Raw genomic sequence first — 23,219 nt, 5'->3', positions numbered from 1 at the left:
ACTGCCCTGGCTGAATGAGCCCTCACTGGTGTAGCTAAGGAAATACCTTCTGAAGAATATATAAAGGAAATCCATTGCGAAATCCAATGGAAAATCATGACTTTCAAAATACCCCTGCCTTTTCTATTAGCAGAGAAAGCCACAAATAGTTGGTCTGAACGCCTAAATTCTCGCGTTTGATGTAAATAAAGCGAAGCTGACGATGAACATCCAATGTGTGCAGAATATATTCCCCTTTATTGGAAAAGTTAGGGAAAAATACTGGTAAGTGAATACATTGGTTGATATTTGCTGGTAAGGCCACTTTAGGCATGAAGGATGGGATCAGGTTTTAGAGAAACTCTGTCCTTGTAGAAAATTAAATAGTGTGGCTTGACAGTAAGAGCTTGCAACTCAGAGACTCTATTTGCCAAAGTAATTGCCACTAAAAAGGCAGTCTTCCAGGAGAGAAATTTAATATCACACTAAGCCGCTGGTTCAAAGGGAGGTTTTGTTAAAGCCTGAAGCACCAAAGTCAAATCCCATGGAGAAGGATGTTTAACAGAAGGCCTTAATAGAAAAATCCCTTCTAAAAAGGCCTTACAGAGGCATGCAGAAAAGGTCAAATCACCCCAGAGTGAAAATCTGAAATCGCTGCCAACTGTACCTTGATAGTGAAAAAACTAGCTCCTTCTTTAAAGAGAGAGGTCAAGAAGAGAAGTATTTCGGGAATAGGGGCGGAGAAGGGGTCTAAATTCTTATTCTTTGCCCAAACCAAAAACCTCTTCCATTTACTGGAATAAACTTTTCTTATAGAAGACCTCTGGGAAGCAAGAATAATCTCCTTCATGGGTGAAGCTAGCCTGGCCAAAATCACTGGAAGTGGACATACTATGCTGTCAGACGTAGGGTCTGAAGATTCAGGAGCAGTAGGAGAGAAGGATGAGATAGCAAATCCAGAATTGGATAGAGCACCCAGGGTGGATGCCTCAAATGAGACCGTAGAAGGAGTAACCACACCTGTCGAGGCCAAAAGGGGGCAAGGAGGATCATTTGACTCTGAGGCATCTGGCTTTCTGAAGTACTCTGGGAATTAGGGGTAACTGAGGAGACCCGGAGGCCAACTGTGGGAGAGTGTGTCTCTTGGGGATTCCCCCTCTGGGAGGGGGATCAATGCAAAGAAGTTGTTACATTTGTGGTCGAGAGGAGATGCAAACAGATCGCAGCTTGGATAATCGCACCGACGGAAGATCTGTTGAGCCACCACTGAGTTCAGGAACCACTCGTGAGTGGTCAAGATAGCCTTGCTCAATTTGTCCGCCAACACGTTGGATGCTCCTGTGCACTGTAATGAAAAGGCACCTTGTGGCCATAGCCCACTCTCAGACCCTCATGGCCTTGCGACACAGCAGATAAGAATGTGTGTCCCCTTGCTTGTTTATATATCACACAACAGCTATGTTGTCTGATAGAACCGTCCCATGAGGAAGACATTCAGGAAGACATTCTTGAAAGGTTTGCAACGATAAAAGGACTGCTACCATCTCTAGAACGTTGATGTGCAGTTTGGTCTCTGAGGGCGACCCAAGTCCCTTGGACCATCTGTCCCTGAAAATGCCCCACCCTAGGAGGGAAGCGTCCGAGGTGACTGTCGCTACAGGAGTAGGAGGAACGAAAGGCCTGCCTGCTAGGAGATTCGGAGATCGGATCCACCATGAAAGATGCTTGTGACACCGGGGTGAGCCGAAGGGGAAAGGACAGGGGACGCTTCCACGCTGACCACTGAACTGCGAGGGTCCACTGAAGGACCCTCATGTGGTACCGAGCCATCGGAACCAAATAAATGGCTGCAGCCATCGATCCTAGAGCCCTGAGAATGAGTGAGACTGGAGAGCAGGTTAGCTCCAACAAGGTCTGAACCTGGTCGTGAATAAGCAACACCTTTCAAGGAGGTAAGGCTGCAATCTGAGAGGGTCTATATTAGAAATTCAAATGTTCTAATATTGAACCCTATTCAGCGAATGCTGAAAATAGCAAAGCTGCAGAAAACCAAATTTTTTCCCAGGGAAAGAATTCAGTTGTCCACTTCTGTCGCTTCACTATTTTCAGTGCTGTGGTGGAATTTTACGGGTCAGGTTCAGGTAAGTGTGCAATTGTGTGGACGTGAGGGTTAGGGCGGGTTAGGGGCGAGTCAGGTAAGTGTGCGATTGCGTGGACATGAGGGTTAGGGCAGGGTAGGTGAGTTAGGGCTAGGGCACAGGTGAGGTGAGTGTGCGATAGTGATGGACCTTAGGGTTAAAGTTTGGGTTAAGGTAAGTGGATAGTTAGTGGTGTATGTACAGTTTAGTGTAGGGTTAGATGTAAGATTTTGGGTGTATGTGTGTGGATTGCTGTTTGTTTGGTGTGATTGTGTTGTGTGTATGTGTTTTGGAACAGCAAATGTTTTCCTTAGGAAAAAATTAGCGGTTTTGAATGTTCGATGTTGTCAGCGTTCGCTGAATTGTGTTCGATATTAGAACCTTCGTTCTGACACTTCGATGTTCTAATATAGACCCATCTGAGAGGTGGTGTCCAACAGAGTGCCTATGAATTCCAATTTTTGTGTTGGAGTCGGGGAGGATTTCGCAATGTTCACGGTGATCCCCAGGTGATGGAACAGGAAGAGAACGTAGTGAAAATTGTCCAGTAGTTGATGCCTTGTGGTGGCTGTCAGCAGCCAATCGTCCAAAGAGAGAAAAACTTGGATACCCTGCAGCCGGAGGTGAGCTGCTACCACCGCCATACATTTGGTGAACACCCCGGGGGGGGGGGGGGGGCTGAGGTGAGACCAAAAAGCAGGGCCCAGAACTGGAAATGATTCACTCCCAAGCACAAGTGCAGAAACCTCCTGGGTCATCGATCCATCTTTACATGGCAGTACGCATCCTGGAGGTCTACTGAGCATATCCAGTTGTTGCTGTGCAATAGAGGCACAATCAACTGCATAGTGACCATCCGAAACTTCGACTTCCACATGAATTGGTTCACGTGACTGAGATCCAAAATAGGACGTAGGTCCCCTGTATTCTTTGGGACCAAAAAGAAGAGGGAATAAGTTCTGGATCCTCTCTGTCCTGTGGGGACCTGTTGGACGGCTCGCTTTTGAGGACAGCTCGTTTTTGAAGAAGGCTTACGACCTCCTTTTGGGCTGCCTCTTCTTGAATGGGTGGCACATCTGAAGAGGACTGTATTTTGGGGGAATTTCCAAAAAGGGGATGCAATAACCCCTGGATACAATTGCCAGCACCCACAGATTGTTTGTAATACTTGCCCAGGCTAACAGGTGCAGCGATAAATCGACCCCAACTGCCTCCAGGGAAGGACAGCTGGGTAACATCTCAGGGACGGGTTTCTCAGAAAAGGGCACCCTGGAACCTTGGTTTTGCGGGCCTCCTCTGCCCCTCGGGTGATGTCTACCATTGAAACCTCTTCCCCGTCCCCTGGAAGAGGAATCCTCCTGAACATCCTGAAAGGGAGACTGTGCCTTCCTGAACCACATTTTCTTACTCCCCTTCTGGGTCTTGGAAAAGGACCTCTGAGGGGCAGAAAACCTGATCCCAATGGCCGACAAGGTCTTCCCTTCCTGTTCACTGCAGGTCAAAGTGTCTTTCACAGTGGGACCAAAGAGTGGAACCATCAAAGGGGGCGTTAACAAATGACATCTTGAAGGCATCTGCAAACCCGCTCAAGCGGAGCCAGGCATGATGCCTAATAGCAATACCTGAGCCCGGAGCCCATGAGGACCCTTCCGCAGCATTGGAAATGAGTCTCATGGACGAATTCGCCACCGAATGAAGGGTTGACAGCTTTGGAGAAACAACCTTGAATTCCTCCTCAGACATGGACCCAGAGAGGGAGGAAGACAGTTCTTTTACCAAATCCCTCTGGAGACGGGTAAAATGTGCAAGGTAATTTAGTGCTCGCAGACAGAAAGTACCCTAAGCAAATACCCGCTTTCCAAATCTGTCCATAGCATTCAACTCATGATTGGGTAGATGAACAGAAGAACTCTGCCAAGTCCTTTTTGGTGGCAGCAGCCACCACAATAGCATCGACTGGGACCACTTTGGACCAAAAAGTTCTATCTGGAAGTGGGCTCAAATTTGTCTGCTTTCTTGGGCACTGGCTCCACAGTATCTGGCTCCTTCCAGGCCCTGCAGGCCACAAGATCAATGAGAGGATTAGCAGGGGAGGACACCCAGTAGGTAGATGGCCCCATACTGAAAGTCTCCCAGGAAAACTGATTTCTCTGAGGACGGGGTTTGGGTAGACCAACCGCCTTTGGCCTTGAGGATCTCTAGTATGTCTCCAAAGGAGACGTCCTCTGGTGGAAATCTTGGGGACCTGTCCCCCTCATCAGCATCCATATCCTTGGTAAATGCTCCACAGGGGAGTCGAGATGTCTCCTCTTACAAGTCCTCTTCCTGGGAACTTCTTCCGCCAGGGGTGGTGGGGAAGATTTAGAAGAGGTAGGGACCCCTGTGTGAGACTAATTTGGATGGGCTGACCTGGAGCAGGATGAGACAAGCTGATCAGAAACTGGGGCTGAGTAGGAGAAACATGCATGGGAGAGGCAGCTCTGACAGCAGAGAAGGATCTTTTTGCAGCCCGGAAGGCGGAAAGACTAGAAGAGGTTCCATCCTCTCTCCCGCTGATAAAACCCTGGCAGAAGAAAGGGTGGACCCCCAGTCCCGCCACTCTGCAGGATGGCAGCGGACTACAAGTGTCAAAGGCTGAGTTGCCCAGGGGAAGAGACTGGTCCGAAAAACCCGGACCTGAATCCAATCCCATGGACCCTAGCTCGACAGGGCCAGCTGGGTGGCCGTTCTCAGGGAAACAGAAACAGTGCCAGCTGCTGATCCCATCAGGGAAGGGCCCAAACTGGGTCTTAAAACTCTCCTAGCCTCCACCCCATTCAACAGTCCCTGAGAATCCAAGCCACTGGTCAGATGAGGAGCGATCAAATGGGGTGGTGGGAGATTGGATCCCTGACCTACGGGTTGGGGAAGCCAGAAGCCCCACATCCATCTGAGCTTTCAGGAAGGCTCGCATCATCCTGTCCATATCCATAGGGAGAACACTCTTGGAAGATCAGGAGGAGATGGAGGACCTACTAGGAGAGTCACGTCTGGAGCTAGAGTGTCTTCTCTTGCACTTGCTGGAATGAGACCTAGCTGGAGAAGACAGCTGCTTAGGAGGCAAAGGATCCAAGGGAAGATCCTCCACTACTATACGACTCTCTGATCCGACCGAATCGGAACAGAGCTCAACAAAGTATCCGAGGAAATATTTCTCGAATCCCTCAGATCTGAAAGGGTCGGGATCTGAAGGTACGGTGCCTCCCCTTGGATGCGAAGGTCTGGGGCCAAGGTCCCTGGATCCGGGGGGGGAGACATCGAAGTTACCGGATCTGAGAGCTTAGGGTCCGAGCCCTTGGATCCAGGAGTTGACTCCCTGGATGACCTGGGACCCGAAGATATCAGATCCGAACCTGCCCTGGCTGGAGTCTGATCCAAGGACCTAGGATCAGACAGCCTGGGACGCTTGGTCAGGGCCTCCTCAACAGAAGGTTTCTTTTTAGCCCCAGGAGAGCCAGCCTTGGCTGGAGAAGCAGTGACCAAGGTCCCTCCTTTGACCAAACCCTTAATTAAGAGCTTATTGCAATGGTCGACCAAAGCCCTTTGGTTGAATGCGGCACAAATGCCACATTCCACCTCGAGGTGGTCACCACAGAGACAGTAAAGGCATTTTCCGACCAGAAGAGGAGCACCTTTTAAAACCTAAAGGTTTTTCTGACATGGCCAAACCGTAAGCAAAAACCCAAAGTCTACAAACAAGCCAAGGTTCAAAAGCCTAAAATCTGTCCAAAACACACACACACACACACACACACACACACACACACACACACACACGCTTACTAAAGAAACACTTACACTAACAGGAGCTGAGCAATCTGCATCTGACTGAGCGGCAAACAAGATCTGAGGGAGTGTAGGGCAGCACAGCATTATGGGAGGGGAGGAGCTTGAGCTAAGCTGCGTTCCGAGTATGCTGGCTCACATCCGATATCTGATCAAAGACCCTAACGTGAGGAATGGTGACTAGATAACATCAGATCATAGGATGTTATGTTGTCGCATAAAACATTAATTGTTTTTTTGTCCTTCGACATGGATTCTAATTTATTCCAAGGTGATTACAGGGAAACTAAATTTTCAGGGATAGTGGGCACAACAATTTGGGTAGGCGTTGTAAAGTTATCACTAAATTTGTCTAATATACTTGCTATATCCTTGGGATTGGAATGTGACTTTTCTACCCCATGAACATGACTTTTCTACCCCATGACCCAAGTGAAATCATCTCCAGCCAGCTGCTTCACCCTATGGTAAGTGTACTGAGCACGTAGTATATCTGACAATTCCTGCTGCAAAAGTTAACATAACTTTTACAGCTGAATTTCGCTCCAGTTACAGAAGTACAAAGGGAGCAATGCCTTCAGCGTTATTTATTTATTTACCTACTTACTGACATTTGATTACGAGGAAAGTCCGACTGGGTAGGAAGCCCACGGAGAAAAGTTCCAAAATTATCACTAAACATTTTAAGAACAATAATTTTACAATCTTCAAAAACCAAATTAGACATAATATAAAACTACTGGTAAAGAATCAATACAAGGTATGTGACAATCAGCTAATATTTAGAGAACTTTTAGACCGTTTGTAGAGACGTTAAAAGGTAAGTTAGTCTAATAAAAACAGGAACTGCAATATGAAGTGAGGGAAAAAGTACAGTTTTGTACCTACCATAAATGTAGATGTCCGAACTGGATAGCATCTGCAGTCATAACAACTGGGTTGTCCTGTCGTCAGGCAGCCCTTCGGTCGGCCGGATTCCAAAGTCCGGGTCCGGCTTCGGCTGATGTCGCACTTCACCCGACGTCATCTCTGCTGGTCTTCGGGTATAAAGGCATCAGCCAACGCCATTTTCCTCAGTGTTTCTTGCCCCAGATGCCAGTTGCCCTCTTGGAAGGCTAAATTTTTGGTAAATGCCAATGTTCCCAAAAAGATAGAAGGCAAACACAAAAAATAAGCATGTATGTACATATATACAAACAAATACACCATAAGAGACTCCCCCCACCAGCTAGCTATTAGGAGGGTAAATACCCTAGGAGTACCACAGAGGGAAGGAGGGAGGGTAATCCTGACTGCAGATGCTATCCAGTTCGGACATCTACATTTATGGTAGGTACAAAACTGTACTATGTCCTTCATGGATGCATCTGCAGTCATAACAACTGGGTAGAATACCATAGCCAACTAGGGAGGAGGAAGAATAGATTATGGTGTGGTTAGGATCCCTTGCAGTACAGCAGTGGCAAACCCTGCTCGGGATCTGGAATACAGAGGTAAATTATAATGCTTGGCAAATGTATGCACGGAGGTCCAAGTAGCCGCCTCAATAATGTCCTTGGTTGCCACTCCTCGTAAGAAGGCTGTGGTAGTGGCTGTTGCCCTTGTAGAATGAGGCCTTATGTTCTGTGGAATTGGTTTTCCATGGAAGGAGTAACAGAATCGTATGCAATTTCCTATCCATTTGGAGATTGTCTGTTTGGAAATAGCTTTTCCTTCCCTTCCTGTTGCATAGGCTACAAAAGCTGGTCAGTTTTTCTGTTACTTTTTGTTCTGTCCAGGTAGTAGCGTAGCTGTCTATGTACATCCAAGGTATGCAGCAGTCTTTCCCCTCTGTTTTGTGGGTTGGGGAAGAAGGTAGGTAGGTGGATTGCCTGGTTTAAAGACACTCTGGATACTACCTTAGGCATAAATGTAGGATTAGTCCTCATGGACACTATCTTGGTGGAAGATTAGGAAGGGTTGTACTGCCATTAGGGCCTGAAGTTCAGAAACCCTCCTTGCTGAGGTTATTGCCAGTAGGAAAGCAGTTTTCCATGATAGATGCTGTAGGTCTGCTGTTGCTGCTGGTTCAAAAGGTGCGATTGTCAACTTTTCTAGCACAAAGTTCAAATCCCAAGCTGGCAATGGTGGTTTCCTAGGAGGTTTTACATTCTTGATCCCTCTGAGGAACTGCCAGAGTAGAGGATGTGAAAAGACAGGTGGATCAAAGCTGTATTCTGCTGAAATAGCTGATGCATGTATCTTGATGGAGGAATAGGACAGGCCTGTATGTAGAAGCTCTGCCAAATACTCCAGAATGTTAGCAATATCTATATTCGACACATCTTTTCCTCTTTCAGCACTCCAAATGACAAACCTTTTCCATTTTCCTGCATAGTTCCTTCTTGTTGAAGGTCTGCGGGCTTCAAGGATAATGTCTTTAACCCTTTGGGAAAGCTCTGGAGTAGTTGCTACTATGTGATGTTCCATGCAGTCAGTTGCAACGTTTTTAGGTTTGGATGCATGATGCTGTAGTTGTTCTGAGTTAACATCAAAGGCATCAGGGGTATTGACCACATTGTGTCCCGAGACATGCTCCTCAGCAATGGGTACCAGTGTTGTCTTGGCCAGTTCGGAGCCATCAGGATTATCCTTGGGCGTTCCTCCTTGATTTTTAGTAATACCTTGTGTATCAAGGGAAGAGGTGGGAATGCATATGCTGTCAGACCTTTCCAGCTGAAGGAGAGCGAATCCACTTTCCATGCAAGTGGGTGGAATGTCCTTGTGCAGAATTTTTTGAGCTGGTGATTGAGAGGGGAAGCGAATAGATCTATCTGTGGCATTCCCCATTTCTTTGAGATGGTCTTGAAGATGTCCGGGTGTAGCATCCATTCGTGAGCATCCGAGGTGGTTCTGCTTAACATGTCTGCTAGAGTATTCTCCTTTCCGGTACAAATATTGCCTGTAACTGGATGTTGTAGCTGAGTGCCAGGTTCCAAAGGTCCAAAGCCATTCTGCATAGGGGGTATGAATGAGTGCCTCCCTGTTTGTTGATATACCACATGACTGTGGTGTTGTCTGTCCTTATCATCAAATGGCCTTCTTTGAGAAATGGTCTGAATTTTTGGATTGCCAGTTTTACTGCCAGCATTTCTTTTAGGTTGATGTGCAGGTGAAGCTGGTCCTGCGTCCACAATCCTTATGCGCATTTGTCCAGCATGTGAGCCCCCCATCCTAGGTCTGAGGCGTCTGTTGTGATGGTTTGGCTTGCTTGATAGTTGTGAAAGGGTAGGCCTGTGTTTGACTGGCATGCTTGAGCCCACCATAGGAACTCCTGCTTTAGGCATGGGATTAGTGGAATTTCTGCTTCTAGGCTGTGCCTGTGTTGGGACCATAAATTCTTTAGGTACCACTGTAGTTTTCTCATATGTAGTCTGGCATGTGGAACCAAGATTATGCATGATGCCATGAAGCCCAAGGCCTGCAGAACTTTTCTTGCTGTTAGCTTGTTCTGTCTTGTTAGTGCCAAGAAGTAAAGAGGGAGTTCTTTTGTTTTTCTGCAGTTAGGAATGCCATTTGTTTTACTGTGTCCAATTCAGCCCAAGAATGTCCTTGTTTGGGATGGTATCAGCCTTGACTTTTGTAAATTGACTGTGTATCCCAGTGCTTGTAGCAAGTAAATGACCCTTTGTAAATCTGTTGTCAGCTTGCTTTTGTTGTCCCCTTGTAGCAGGCAGTCGTCCAGGTATGGATAAATTTGGATTCCTGTAGTCTGCAGTGGGCGATTACTGATGCCAGGCATTTTGTGAATACTCTGGGCAGTAGATAAGCCAAAGGGCAATGCTGAGAATTGATAGTGCTCTGATCCTGCAAGAAATCTGAGGTATCTTCTGCAAATTGGTCGAATGGGGACGTGCAGGTATGCCTCCTTGAGATCTAGAGTTACCAGCCAACACTCCTTGCCCAACATGGGAAGAAGTTGCTGTAGGGTCAGCATTTTGAATTTTGGGACAATGATGTATGTATTTAAGGTGGACAGGTCGAGAATAGGTCTCCAACTTTTTTCCTTTCTTGGAACTAGGAATAGTCTGGAGTAGAATCCTTTGCCTTGTTCTATTATTGGTACTCTTTCCACAGCTCTCATCTTTGTTAATTGCATTATCTGCTGTAGAGCTTCTGTTTTTTGATTTGGAGGCAGGTTTGGCATTCCTCTTTTGACTGGTAAAGTGTGGAAGTGGAACCGGTAACCTTGGTCTATGGTTTGCAAAATCCACTTGTCCTTTGTGATATAGTGCCAGTTCTTGAAAATAAGGTTAATTTTCCGCCTAATGGTGCTGCTATTTGTTCCTGGTAGGCGGAGTTAGAATCAAGTCACTGTGATTGTGCTGTTGTAGTGGTAGTGGCTGTGTCTGTGCCTCTGTTATTACCTTGCCACTGTCGCCTCTGTAGGCACCCCTCTGGATTGATTTCTGCCTCTGGAACGTCTATTCCTGCCCCTTTGGGATCTTGTGGAGTCAGGAAAGGACCAATTTTGGCAGGCCAGTTCCTGCTAAACCTTGGGGGCTGAACCTGCAAGAAATCTTTAACCGTTTGTACAGATTTTGCCTTTTCTTCCATTTTCTTCATTACCTGCTGGGCAGGTGTACCAAACAAACTGGCCTTATCCATAGGAGCATCTAATAACTTAGCTTTAACATGATCCGGTAAGACCTGTTCCTTCAGCCATGCATGTCTTCTTATCACTGTGCCAGTCATGGCTGATCTAAATGAAGCCTCCAGTGCATCATAGCCACATTTTAAGGAATGGTTACTAACCTGTTGTATGTTATTTATCATTTCTAATACATATTTCTTATCTATAGAGTCATCAGAGGATAGCTTTTTAGTTAACTGATCAAGCATAAACTCTTGGTATTGTATCATGTGAAACTGACAGTTTAAAGCTCTAGCTGAGAGAGTAGCTGAGGTGTAAACTTTTTTGCCCCATCTGTCTAGAGACCTGGCTTCCCTTTCAGAAGGAATAGGGTTTTTTGCTGTGGTCGAGGCTACTGCCTTAGGCCCCTGGGATATAGTTTCGGGGTCTGCAAGTGGGGCCTTGTATAGGTGATGGAGTGTCTGGCACCCTGTAAAATCTATCTGGTTTGGCAGGGGCTGGAGGTAAGGAATCTGGTGCAGTGCAGACATCATTAAATGCATCGTCCACAACAGAGAGGACAGGAGGTATAGCTAAGGGCCTGTGTTGTGGAAGGTGCAGAAAAGTCCTAAGTCTTTTTCTGGAATCTGAGAAATCCTGTTCCTGCCATTGGAATTGTTCTCGCATGGCATGTAAGGTTTCCCCAAAGGAGAATTCTTCTGGTGGAGAAGCAGCTGGAATGGATTCATCAGCATCTGAGTCTTCATAATTGGAGAAAGGAGCCTCTGGCTGGTCTGTAATATCTGAGTCATCTGCAGAATCATCAGAGGACACAGGCTTGGGGGGCTCTGCTCTAGGTCTCTTTTCTGGGGGCTGAGAGGCCCTGTCTGGGTGAGATTGAGATCCCCTAATTAAGGATATTAAATCTTCTGCCAGAGTAAGCATTTGTGAACTAGAAGTGGGCCTGGTTGAGGGGGGTTTAACAGGCACTGATTTAGTAGATTTGGCTGCTTTAGCCCTGGCAAAGGCCTTAATAGACATGGCTGCAGGAGGCCTAGCAGCACCACGTGCTGGGGTAGAGACATCCAAAGGGATGGTGTCTGATAAGTCACTAGTAACCACTGTTGTAGGTAAAATTTCTGAGGCCGATTCAAGTAAGGTAGCAGGGACCTCAGTAGTAGTCATTGATTCAGCTGTACTTTGATCAGTTTTCTCGGTTTCGGCCGAAACAGAGCGGTTTGCTTAACCATGGTTTCGGCCGAAACCGCGGACCGCGAGTGTCGGTCTTTTTCTTTGCGTTTTTTAACAATTTGGGTAGTCTGAGGATCCGACGGCATAATATACGCAAAATCTGAGCCGAAAAACTGTTCAGCAAACTCCGACCGACGCCTAAGCGTTCGTCGGTTGAATGAAGCACAGGCCGAACAGGCTGCTACGTCGTGGTCTGGGCCTAAACAAGGCAAACAGTAAGAGTGGAAATCTTTATGAGGTATTTGTTTCCCACAAGTTAAACAGTTATTGACTTTTTCTGACATCGGCTGAGGCAAGAAAGAGTCCCCAACGGGTACTTAGCTTTAGAAGTCTTCAAGTAGTATTCGGTAGTAGTAATCTCTGGATCTGACCGACCGGCACTTGCGAACAGCTTCTGCTTCGGGCGCCACGCGGCAAGAAAGACTGAGGAAAATGGCGTCGGCTGATGCCTTTATACCCGAAGACCAGCAGAGATGACGTCGGGTGAAGTGCGACATCAGCCGAAGCCGGACCCGGACTTTGGAATCCGGCCGACCGAAGGGCTGCCTGACGACAGGACAACCCAGTTGTTATGACTGCAGATGCATCCATGAAGGACATCAGGCTTATGGTATATTTAGAGAGCAAGTCAGGGAAGAGAATTTGATAGCAGTAAGGAAGTAAGTGAAGAAGGGAAAATAAGGCGGTATAAGGAATGAAAAAGTACTTGTTCACATTTAGGGATATCGTTTATCCTGGTTTTGAGCAAATACAAAGGTTTTAACTGTTTAAAGGTAAGGCAGTTTCCAAGAATCAAATTAAACTTAATGAAGTGTCTTGTTTTTCCTCCTTCCCTTCTGCATCAGTGTATTCTGTACTGTAGTGCTGAAACTGCTAGAAGGACACCCCACTCCCACAGGCCTTATACTGCTGAAGGTGAAGCTAAATTAAGACTTTAGCATATTTTACTCTAGCAGTGCAAAATGTACCTGGAAAAAGCAATAAAAGCCCGTAAGAATAAAATTAAATGCTGAGACTCACGTAAAGTACTTAGAGTTCAAAGACCTTGTCTCTGTATCCATAAACTCTACCTCATTGATTGGTTTTTCATGGAAAACCATCTGTTGAGGAGGGGGGAATAGCTGCATTCCACTGAAGTGTAGGACTGGCCCTCTCCTCATCTCAGTTTGTTCTCCAGCTACTTTTGCCTTTGTGGCTCCAAACTCAAAAAACACTTTTCTACCCAGTGAACCAAGTGAATTCATCTCCATCCAGCTACTTCACTCTACAGTAGGGTACATTGCATTTTTTCTTTCATTTTGGTTCAACATTGTAATGGAAACAATTACAAATAAGCTTCTGCTGTGATCTGGCTAAATGTTGCATTTCTGCTGCAATATCTAGCAAATATATCAAAAAGCTTCTACTAGCTTTTTGACCTAGGATTCAGTGAAAGCACATTTTTGCTTTGTGAACTGCACAGTTACAGCAAGTAAGTTTCTAGTGTGTTGCCATCTGGTTATCTCTAGCATATATTAGCATATTTCTATTGGCTTCTGCTGAAGGTTTCAGTTGTAGTACCTGATTTTATGTTTTATGAACAGCATGGTTACTGGCTAGTCATTTCAAGCCAAAGTCACTGCAATACTGCCTGTTGCAGTTAACTTGGGTGTATGTTAACATTAACCTATCAGCTTGTGTTACTGTCTTACCTCCTGTTTCACTGCAGCTTTACAGATTGTTTTCATAGTACTTACTCCACTGTGGGCCAGCCTGTTCTATTCAGCCCTCACTGCATTCAGGCTTCAATCCTCTCCTGTAACCTACACCCAATTGCCATCCACCCCACTACATCTAAATTTATACCTCCCTTACTCTGCTTCTACTCATACCCCATATCCTGTGCATAACTGCACTATCCAATCACAAACTGCTCTCATTATACTATCACCCCCCCCCACTTCTGTTCTAAATTCTTTTTCAAGTCTCACTCTGTTCCCTCCCCACACTATTATTACTGCTCATTACCTCATCTTAACATACTACAAGATTTTTACAACACTAATCATGCTGTTTCCCTCCTGTATCACCTTATTCATCCTCCTCCTCTCATTCCTAACACCCCCACCAGTAGTAATAACAAATAAGCAAACCTCAACCTTTACTTTATCCTCGCCCATCAACCATCTTCTCACTAACCACTCAGAAATCCACTTCAAGCTTATTTCTCATACTTCCATTCTACTGCTGTATCCCAAGTATACAAAAAATATCAGTCCCAATTTCAAGGTAACACTTCTACGCATCTCTGCTAAAAAAGCCATAATAAACAAACCATCTTTCGCCACCAAGCATCAGTTTAGTGACATCCACCCCAACCCAGATCCCAACTAAAACCCAAACCAGATTATATACCCTAAAAGTTTAAAAACAGGCACTCTAAACTTTAGAAGCATATGCGACAAAATTACAAATTTTCATGCTTCGATGACTCAACACAACCTGGACATCCTAGCCATAACCTAGACATGGCTAAAGCCTGAAATAAAAGATGCAGAAATACTACCCCCTGATTATAATATTAAGCTTGATAGAACACATTAAAAATATGTTCACAGTAACTCCCTATACAGTCACAATCCCAAATTTTGGAAGAGCAGAAATTCTAATCTCATTCGGAAAACATAATACAGCCAAAAGCATGTACATTGTTTTACTATATATCCCTTCAGGACAGAACATTTCAATACTTGAACACATAGTATATCCTGAACATCAGATACAATCACAAATGAAATTATCCTCCTGGGTGATGTAAACATTGGTGAATTTGTAGATAAGACTGCTAGTCAATAAACAGCTTGAACCTCACTGGATTTGCTCAGCTTATTAATACCTCAACAAGATAAGGTAAAAATACCTCCTGACAATCTGTCTTGGACTGGATTCGGGTTATCAGTCCGTCTAATTTTACCTCCTCAGGTACACTCCCCAATACACCAAGTGACTACCTGCCAGCTTATACCTACAGGAATATTACACAACTAACAAAAGAACATAAGCTAAAAACAACCCATAATCTCTCCAATTTCTCCAAAGACAGTCTTTCATTTAAGCTCTGAAAGCAGTTAACTGGTCTACCCTAAAAAGACTCCCCTTAAATGATGCAGTTGAATACTTCAGTGCAGCATTCCTAAATATTCTTATGTTAGCTCCACAGTGTATGAAAACAATGCAAACAGCCATACCTCATACCTCACCAACCAATGCAAGCTCCTTATGAATGACAGAGACAAAGCATGGCTTAACTTGCAAAATAATACAAATAGCACAAATTGGCAATTATTCAGACAGCTACGAAACCAAGTCAAGAAACAAGTTAATAGAGATAAAAAATCTTATTATACTCTCCTACAAAATAGCCATAACAACCTCAAAACATTCTGGTCCTCCATATCCTTTATCAACACAGGTACAAAAAGTACAGTTTTGTACCTACCATAAATGTAGATGTTCGAGGATTCCATTGCTGCAGTCCTGACTATTGGGTATAGTCCGCGTCCAGTCGGCCCGAATACCAGAGTATAAGGCTGACGTCGGTCAGGGCGCATTAGACTGACGTCAGTACGTCAGGGTACTAATGCGCATGACCGACGTCATATCCTCAGTCTTTTCTTGCCCCAGATGTCAGAAGACCCTAAAAAGACAAGTCCCAAAAACCTGCACCAAAAACATGTACAATATATACAACAATATATACAAAAATATAAGCATGTAAACTCACCTACACAACCACCCCTAAATACAGAGGGGAAGGAGGGAGGGTAAATTGGACTGCAGCAATGGAATCCTCGAACATCTACATTTATGGTAGGTACAAAACTGTACTATGTTCTTCGTCTTCCATTGCTGCAGTCCTGACTATTGGGTAGAATCCCAAAGCAGAGGTAAGGGAGGCTGGCAAATCATAAGGAAGTAGGAGCTGACAACATGCCTTGCAAAACAGCTGTGGCAAAACCAGCCCTAGACTTAGAGTAGATAGGAAGGTGATAATGCTTAGAGAAAGTATGCACTGAACTCCAAGTAGCTGCTTCCAAAATATCCTTAGTTGCCACCCCCCTTAGAAATGCTGTTGAAGTGGCAGTAGCCCTAGTGGAATGAGGCCTAATCCCAGCTGGAATCTCCTTGCCATGATGGGAATAACAAAATGCAATGCAAAAGCCAATCCACCTAGAAATAGTTTGTTTTGACACAGGCTTGCCCTGTGAACTCAAAGCAAAAGAAACAAACAATTGCTGAGACTGCCTAAAATCCTTAGTCCTGCTTAAATAATAACGCAATTGCCTGTGTACATCTAAAGTGTGCAAAATCTTTTCCCCTTTATTTTGAGGGTCTGCAAAAACGTAGGCAAATGAATAGTTTGGTTTAAAGCCACACTAGAAACCACCTTAGGCATAAAAAGAAGGATTAGTGCGTAATGATACCCTATCCTTATGGAAAATCAAAAGGGCTCTACTGCCATAAGGGCCTGCAACTCAGACACCCTTCTTGCAGAAGTAATAGCCAACAGAAAAGCAGTCTTCCATGACAAGTATTTCAATTCAGCAGTAGCTGCAGGCTCAAAAGGTTGTAGAGTAAGTTTTTCCAACACAAAATTGAGATCCCAAGCAGGAGTAGGAGCTCTACGTGGGGGTCTTATATTCTTTGCCCCTCTAAGAAACTGCTTGAACAAAGGATGCGAAAACAAAGGTGGGTCACAATCATAGTGAGCTGAAATTGCTGCAGCATGAATCTTAATGGAAGAGAAGGACAAACCTTTGTCCAATAATTCAGTAAGATATTGAAGAGCCACACTCAAATTAGGCTCAGAAATCTCCAAATTCTTTGCTGTACTCCAAAATAAAAATCTCTTCCATTTTTCTCGTACACTCTCCTTGTACTAGGTCTTCTAGCTTCCATAATCACATTTAAAACTTGTTGAGGAAGTTGAGACCTGCTGTGTTTCAACACAGAATATGCCAGGCTGTTAGATGAAGAGAGTGAAGCTTGACATTGAGCAGATGACCGTCCTTCTGAGATAACAGATGAGGAATCAGAGGTAAAGGCCATGGAGGCTTCTTTACCAGACTCCGTAGTAGTGGGTACCAGTGTTGCCGAGGCCAATCTGGAGCTATCAAAATCATCCTTGGCCTGTCTTGTCTGACCTTTAATAGTACCTTTGGAAGAAGAGGCAGAGGTGGAAAGGCATACACATGAAGGTTTTTCCAACTGAAAGACAGAGCATCCACTTTCCAAGCTGTGTGATGAAACCCCTTTGTGCAATACTTTGGCAGCTGGTGGTTTAGTGGAGAAGCGAACAGATCTATGTCTGGAGTTCCCCATGACACTGTCAGTTTCTGAAATACATGAAGATCCAGTTTCCACTCGTGGGGATCCATGATTTGTCTGCTTAACACATCTGCTAAGGAGTTCTGTGCTCCTGGCAGAAACCTTGCCTGAAGAGTTAATTGCAGGCTGAGCGCAGTCTCCCATAAAATCATTGCTTGCCTGCATAGAGGATAAGAATGTGTTCCCCCTTGCTTGTTGATGTACCACATGACAGTTGTGTTGTCTGTTAGAATCAACACCTGCCCTGGAAGAAGTAACTCCTTGAAAGCCATTAATGCAAACTGGACTGCTAACATCTCTTTCATGTTGATATGTAGATGCTGTAGTCTGGCAGGCCACTTGTCTTGTATCCACTTTCCATTTAGATGAGCTCCCCAAGCAATGTCCGAGGCATCTGTCGTTAAGATCTGACTTGCCTCTGGCCGGGTCACAGAGAGTCCCTTGTTTAGGTGACATTCCTGAGCCCACCACAAGAATTCTTTTTGAAGGCAAGGTATTATTTGAATGACAGTGTCCAAATCCTGGCAGTGCTGTGTCCATACATTTTTGAGATACCATTGTAGCTTCCTCATATGCAGTTTGGCATTGGGAAGTACCAGAATACAAGATGCCATGAACCCTAATGCTTGAAGGACTGTCCTTGCAGTCAGCACGGACTGATGAGATAGTTGATGGAAGTAAAGTGACAGACTCTTTTGTTTGTCCGGGGTTAAAAGGCCATCTGGGCTGCTGTATTCAGTCTCACACCCAGAAAGCACATGTCTTGAGAGGGTACTAGACTGGACTTTATTTCGTTCACAGAATACCCTAGGCATCTTAGCACTGCTATAACATATTCCAGATGCTGTAGAAGGTCTTCCTTTTCTTGAGCCAGAATCAGGCAGTCGTCCAAGTAAGGATAGATTTGAATTCCTTGAAGCCTGAAGTAAGCTATCACTGGAGCCAGAACCTTTGTGAATACTCTGGGCGCAGTAGATAAGCCAAAGGGCAATGCAGAGAACTGATAATGAGAATTTCCAGCTCGAAACCGCAGATACTTCCTGCAACTTAGCCTTATAGGCACATGAAGGTAAGCTTCCTTGAGATCTAAAGTTACCATCCAGTGATCTTTGCCCAGCAGAGGTAAAAGCTGTTGTAACGTCAACATCTTGAACTTGGGAATGTCCAAAAACGTGTTGAGGAGAGATAAATCCAAAATTGGTCTCCACGTGTTCCCCTTCTTTGGTACAAGGAACAGGCGAGAATAAAATCCTAGGCCCCTTTCTGATACAGGGACTGGCTGAATGGCCCCTATGTGAAGTAACTGAGAAACTTGCTTGTGAGCCTCTTTTCTTTGTGGAGGAGGAACGTCTGGCATGCCTTTGAAAGGGGGCATTGTATGGAAATAAAATCTACTAAACTTTGGTGGCTGCACCTGCAAAAAATCTTTAACAGTCTGCATAGACTTAGCTTTGTCCTCCATTTTCTTTAAAACTGCTTCCACAGGCGATCCAAACAACACATCAGACTGTAAAGGAGCATCCAAAATCCTTGTCTTAACATGCTCAGCTAAATTCTGATCCTTCAACCAAGCATGCCTGCGAAGAACAGAACTGGTAGCAGCCACCCTCGAGGAGGCCTGTACAGCATCAAAACCACATTGCAAAGAATGCTTACCCACTTGTTCAGACACGTGAACCAAATCCAGCAACTCTTTACACTCAATACCTTCCGCCAAAGCATCCACCTTAGATTTCAATTGTGAAAGGAGATAATTCTGATATTTAAGCATGTGAAACTGACAATTCAATGCTCTCATGGCTAGAGTGGAAGAAGTATACACTTTCTTTCCCCACCTATCCAAAGCCCTTGCCTCTTTATCAGTGGGAACAGGATTTTTAACCACAGAAGCCTTTACACCCTTAGGCCCTTGAGAAATAGTTTCTGGGTCCGCCCTAGGACTCTTAAACAAATATTTATGAGCTTCGGGCACCCTATAATACCTATCAGGCTTAACAGGAGCAGGAGGCAAAGAGTCAGGGTTCAGGGAAGCCTCTGCAAAAACATCTTCCACCACATTCAACACAGGAGGAATAGCTAAAGGCCTATGCTGGGGTAAAAACAAGAATTCCCTAAGCCTTTTCCTGGAATCAGAGTAATCCTGGCCTTCCCATTTAAAGTGCTCCCTCATGGAATGCAGAGTCTCTGAAAATGAGAAATCCTCAGGCGGAGAAGCTGTAGGAGTGGAATCATCCACATCAGAATCAGAATAAGTAGGATACTCCTGCATATCTTCCACAGAAGATTCTGAAGCCTCTGAACACTGTTCAAAACTATCAAACTCGGTTCCACCCTAGGCCTCTTATCAGGCGGGGCATAGAACCTCTAATCATAGTAATCAAATCTTCTGCCATTTTAAGCATATGTTTCTTAGGTACAGAACCCGAAATGCTAGGAGAAGCCCCCACTGAAGCTGAACTAGGCCTACCTCTCAAAGAAGTTTTGGCAACAGAAGGAGAGGCTCTAACTACCTTAGGAAGAGAGGGAAGAACAGTCACCTGAGAAGCCCCCTCAGCCTGGCCTACCTCCTGAGAAGGCACATCCTGTAATAGTATAGTTTCTGCCTGGGACTCCATGGAAACTCCTGGCAAAACCTCCGGCTCCACTGAGCCTTCTAAAGAACCGACGTCCGGGACTGCCGGTTCATCAACCCTAGGCTTCACTGTTTTATCCTTGCGCTTCTTGGAGGAAGCGGGCGTCGGAGCATCCGACGGCATTTTATAATTGCAACGCTTCCCAAACACTAACCTGGCACAGTCTAACCTCCTCTTAATAGTGCGTTTGTTAAACCTAGCACAAGAGCGGCAACCAACAACGTCGTGCTCAGGCCCTAAACAAGGTATACACAAGGTATGATCATCCCTATGAGGTATCTGTTTCCCACAAGAAATACAGTTATTCACTTTTTCTGACATCCGGTAAAATACTGAGGCAAGAAAAAACCAAAATGTTCTACGGGTACTTAGCCAACTCTGTTTCGGTCTGAAACTCCGGTTTCGGAAATATTTCAGAACGCCAACCTGCACTCGCAAAACTGCTTCTGCATCGGACCATGCGGCAAAAAAGACTGAGGATATGACGTCGGTCATGCGCATTAGTACCCTGACGTACTGACGTCAGTCTAATGCGCCCTGACCGACGTCAGCCTTATACTCTGGTATTCGGGCCGACTGGACGCGGACTATACCCAATAGTCAGGACTGCAGCAATGGAAGACGAAGAACATCAGGATCCCAGCCAATACCCAGACATTTCCCCTCTTCAAACAGCTACCCATTTCAATACATACATCATAGAATGCATAGGCAACTTAACCTCAAACTCGCCTAACACACTTCCTTCCATGCAGCCAACTTCCCTTACCTTATACCCTAGCACATCTCATTCACAAAGCTCACCTAACAGCAACCTCTTCAATACACAGACAACTCTACCCCTGTTGCTTTCAACCAGTGTCTACAATTCTCATAAAAAAGCTTTTACATAAACTACAGTCTTGTTCTTCCTCAGCTGACAACCTTCCCGCAGAATACCTAAATTTACCGACAGATGTAATAGCATACCCTGTCAGCATTCTTAATAATAGATCAATAACAGAATCCTTTGCCCTCAACTTAAGGAAAATGGCACACATTATTCCCATACATAAGGAGGTGATTTCACTTGCATTACAAATTTTTATCCCAAGCCATCTCGTCCCCCCTCTAAAATCCTTGAAAGATGTATACATCAACAATTTCTCCACTATATCCAACAAAATACGCTAATCACCAATGCCCAACATGGATTTCGACAAGACCACAGCACCTCCACTGCTTTACTGTCATTTACAGACACTGTCAATAAAACTTGAAACTCAAATTAACTTGTATCTGTGGCATTTCTAGATACATCAAAAGCCTTTGACATGGTCTCTCAACTTTTCAATCAACTTTCCATCCTGGGTGTATCACCTTCATCTATTCAATGGTTCTCAAGCTACCTTGCCAACAGGCAACAAGGTGTAAATGGAAAGGATCTATATCTGCATACCTTCCCACTTCCACAGGAGTCCAACAAGGATCCATCCTTGTTCCTCTAATATTCAATATTTTTATCAATAACCCACATTCATCTTCTAGTGAAGGCACAGATGACTACCATCATCTGCTCTTCAAACACCTTAATTCATCTCCAGGAAATCACTTAAGTTGTCATTTCCACTGAAACTTGATGTAAAAAAAAAAAAAAAACATCAAAAACTAGGCATGCTATACAGAAAAACATTTTCTGAGCACACCCACAAAAAATACTCTAGCCAAAACCCATCTTCTGCCCTTCCTATTCTACGGAGGCCAATTCTAACCAATTTACAATCTTCCATTAAAAAAGAACTCTCTTACCTTCAACGCTTCCTAAAAGAATACTTCACAAAATCATGGACCTGCTCCTGTACCAATCCTGGCTGAACTTATTCTTACTCACTATAATTCACTCATCCCCTTCAACCTAAGCCTCACCTCATAACCCTCTCCAACCTCCCACTCCACTCCTTTCTTTTGTTTTTCCTACTATCTTATAGGGTACAGCCCTGTCAGTGGGGTCCATTTGTGGTGGATTGTTGGGAATTGTGCATAGGTCTTCTACAATTTGAACAATTACTTCATTTGGTAGTGGGATGGTACCATAAGCTTGACATAAAAGGTAACTAATTTGTGGTCAGATTTGACCAGGGCTGAGGAGATGCATGGTGTGGTACAGATGGGAGCTAGGTTGGTAAAGACCAGGTCACTGACAGAGCCTCTAGTAGGTAGTTTTACTATTTGCTCCAGTGCACTGGCATTAACAAAATCCAGGAAAAGCTAAGCTTATCCATTTTAGAAGTGTAAGTATACCAAGTCCCTTAGAAAAAAGGTATTAATGTTGATATTTACCCCCTCAACACTAAGGAAATTTCTATGATGCTTGGGGAACACTACTGGAGATCTGTAGTTATCATTGAAGTAATGGCTGGATTTGTTAATGGTGCTTTGGATCTCCAAGTAGGGTTATGGGTAAATTGACTTTAGTTGATGGTGTTTCTGACATATTCCCCTGCAGTTATCCAAGGTATAATAGATTCTATACCCTGGTACAGAGGGAGTGCCAGCATTGCACTGAAACCATGTCTCAGTACCTAAACAGGTATGTGTTCAAGCTGCAGTAGGGCCTCAGGTAATGACATATTCCTGTTTAGAATCCTAGCATTCAGTACTGCCCACCATGATGTCCAAAAATTATGTTTGTTTGCTATGTAGGAATGCCTATTAGGGTGACTCTGCCTAAAAAAGGCATTATAGGAACAGCAAATGTTTTAGCCAGTATGCAGAAGACCTGGTATGATGGGTGTAAGCTATCCATAGTGAAACAAGGTCTAAACTACCATTTCATCTTTCCCAAGAGCAAAATTAGATCAAAATATTTCCTTATAAAATGCTTACAAAAACATAAATAGAAAGTCTCATGCAAAACTGAATACTGCATAACAGACGACAGACATGTAATAGCATTCAAAATTAATATGCTTCAGATCAGAATATGGACTACCTGTTATATTTTACACTCTCCAAGAAACATTTATTCTACAAACTACTGAAAACAAGATTTTTGCATTTATTCATCTAGCAAAAAACAGGGAACACCACAGTATGGTAACACTATACAAAACAAAATTACCAATTAGTAACAGCTATAGCAACTTTATAATTAAATTTCCTAACTTACAAGTAACACAAGCTGACCCTCTTGTTGGGGATTCATTCTAACCCTGCAATCACGGTTTTCAAGCCATTATTTTTTTTTCAATTCATGTTACTCACTCACTTTTGGTAACCAGATAGAGTAACTTGTAATTAGACAGACGTCTACTTAGCTGCATAGGGAAATGGTTAAAAACTGACAGCAAAGGGTCAGTGTAAGTAACCAGTCTGACAGGTTATACAAAAGGGGTGTTGTTCCTCAAGGGTCAGTCATAAGACTGAACTCCGACA

At 44.4% G+C, this 23,219-nt stretch overlaps 1 protein-coding gene across 2 annotated transcripts in view; it reads right to left on the bottom strand.

The window, feature by feature from the left end:
• PMM2 (phosphomannomutase 2) overlaps positions 1 to 23,219 on the bottom strand; it is a 265,695-nt gene that overhangs the window by 168,651 nt on the left and 73,825 nt on the right. The gene's annotated exons all lie outside the window — the stretch shown is intronic.

The sequence above is a fragment of the Protopterus annectens genome, chromosome 12.part0 (assembly GCF_019279795.1).
Source record: "Protopterus annectens isolate FY-2018-M chromosome 12.part0, PAN1.0, whole genome shotgun sequence".
NCBI lineage: Eukaryota > Metazoa > Chordata > Ceratodontiformes > Protopteridae > Protopterus > Protopterus annectens.
The sequence above is the reverse complement of the archived record's forward strand: the minus strand, read 5'-3'. Positions and strand labels throughout refer to the sequence as shown.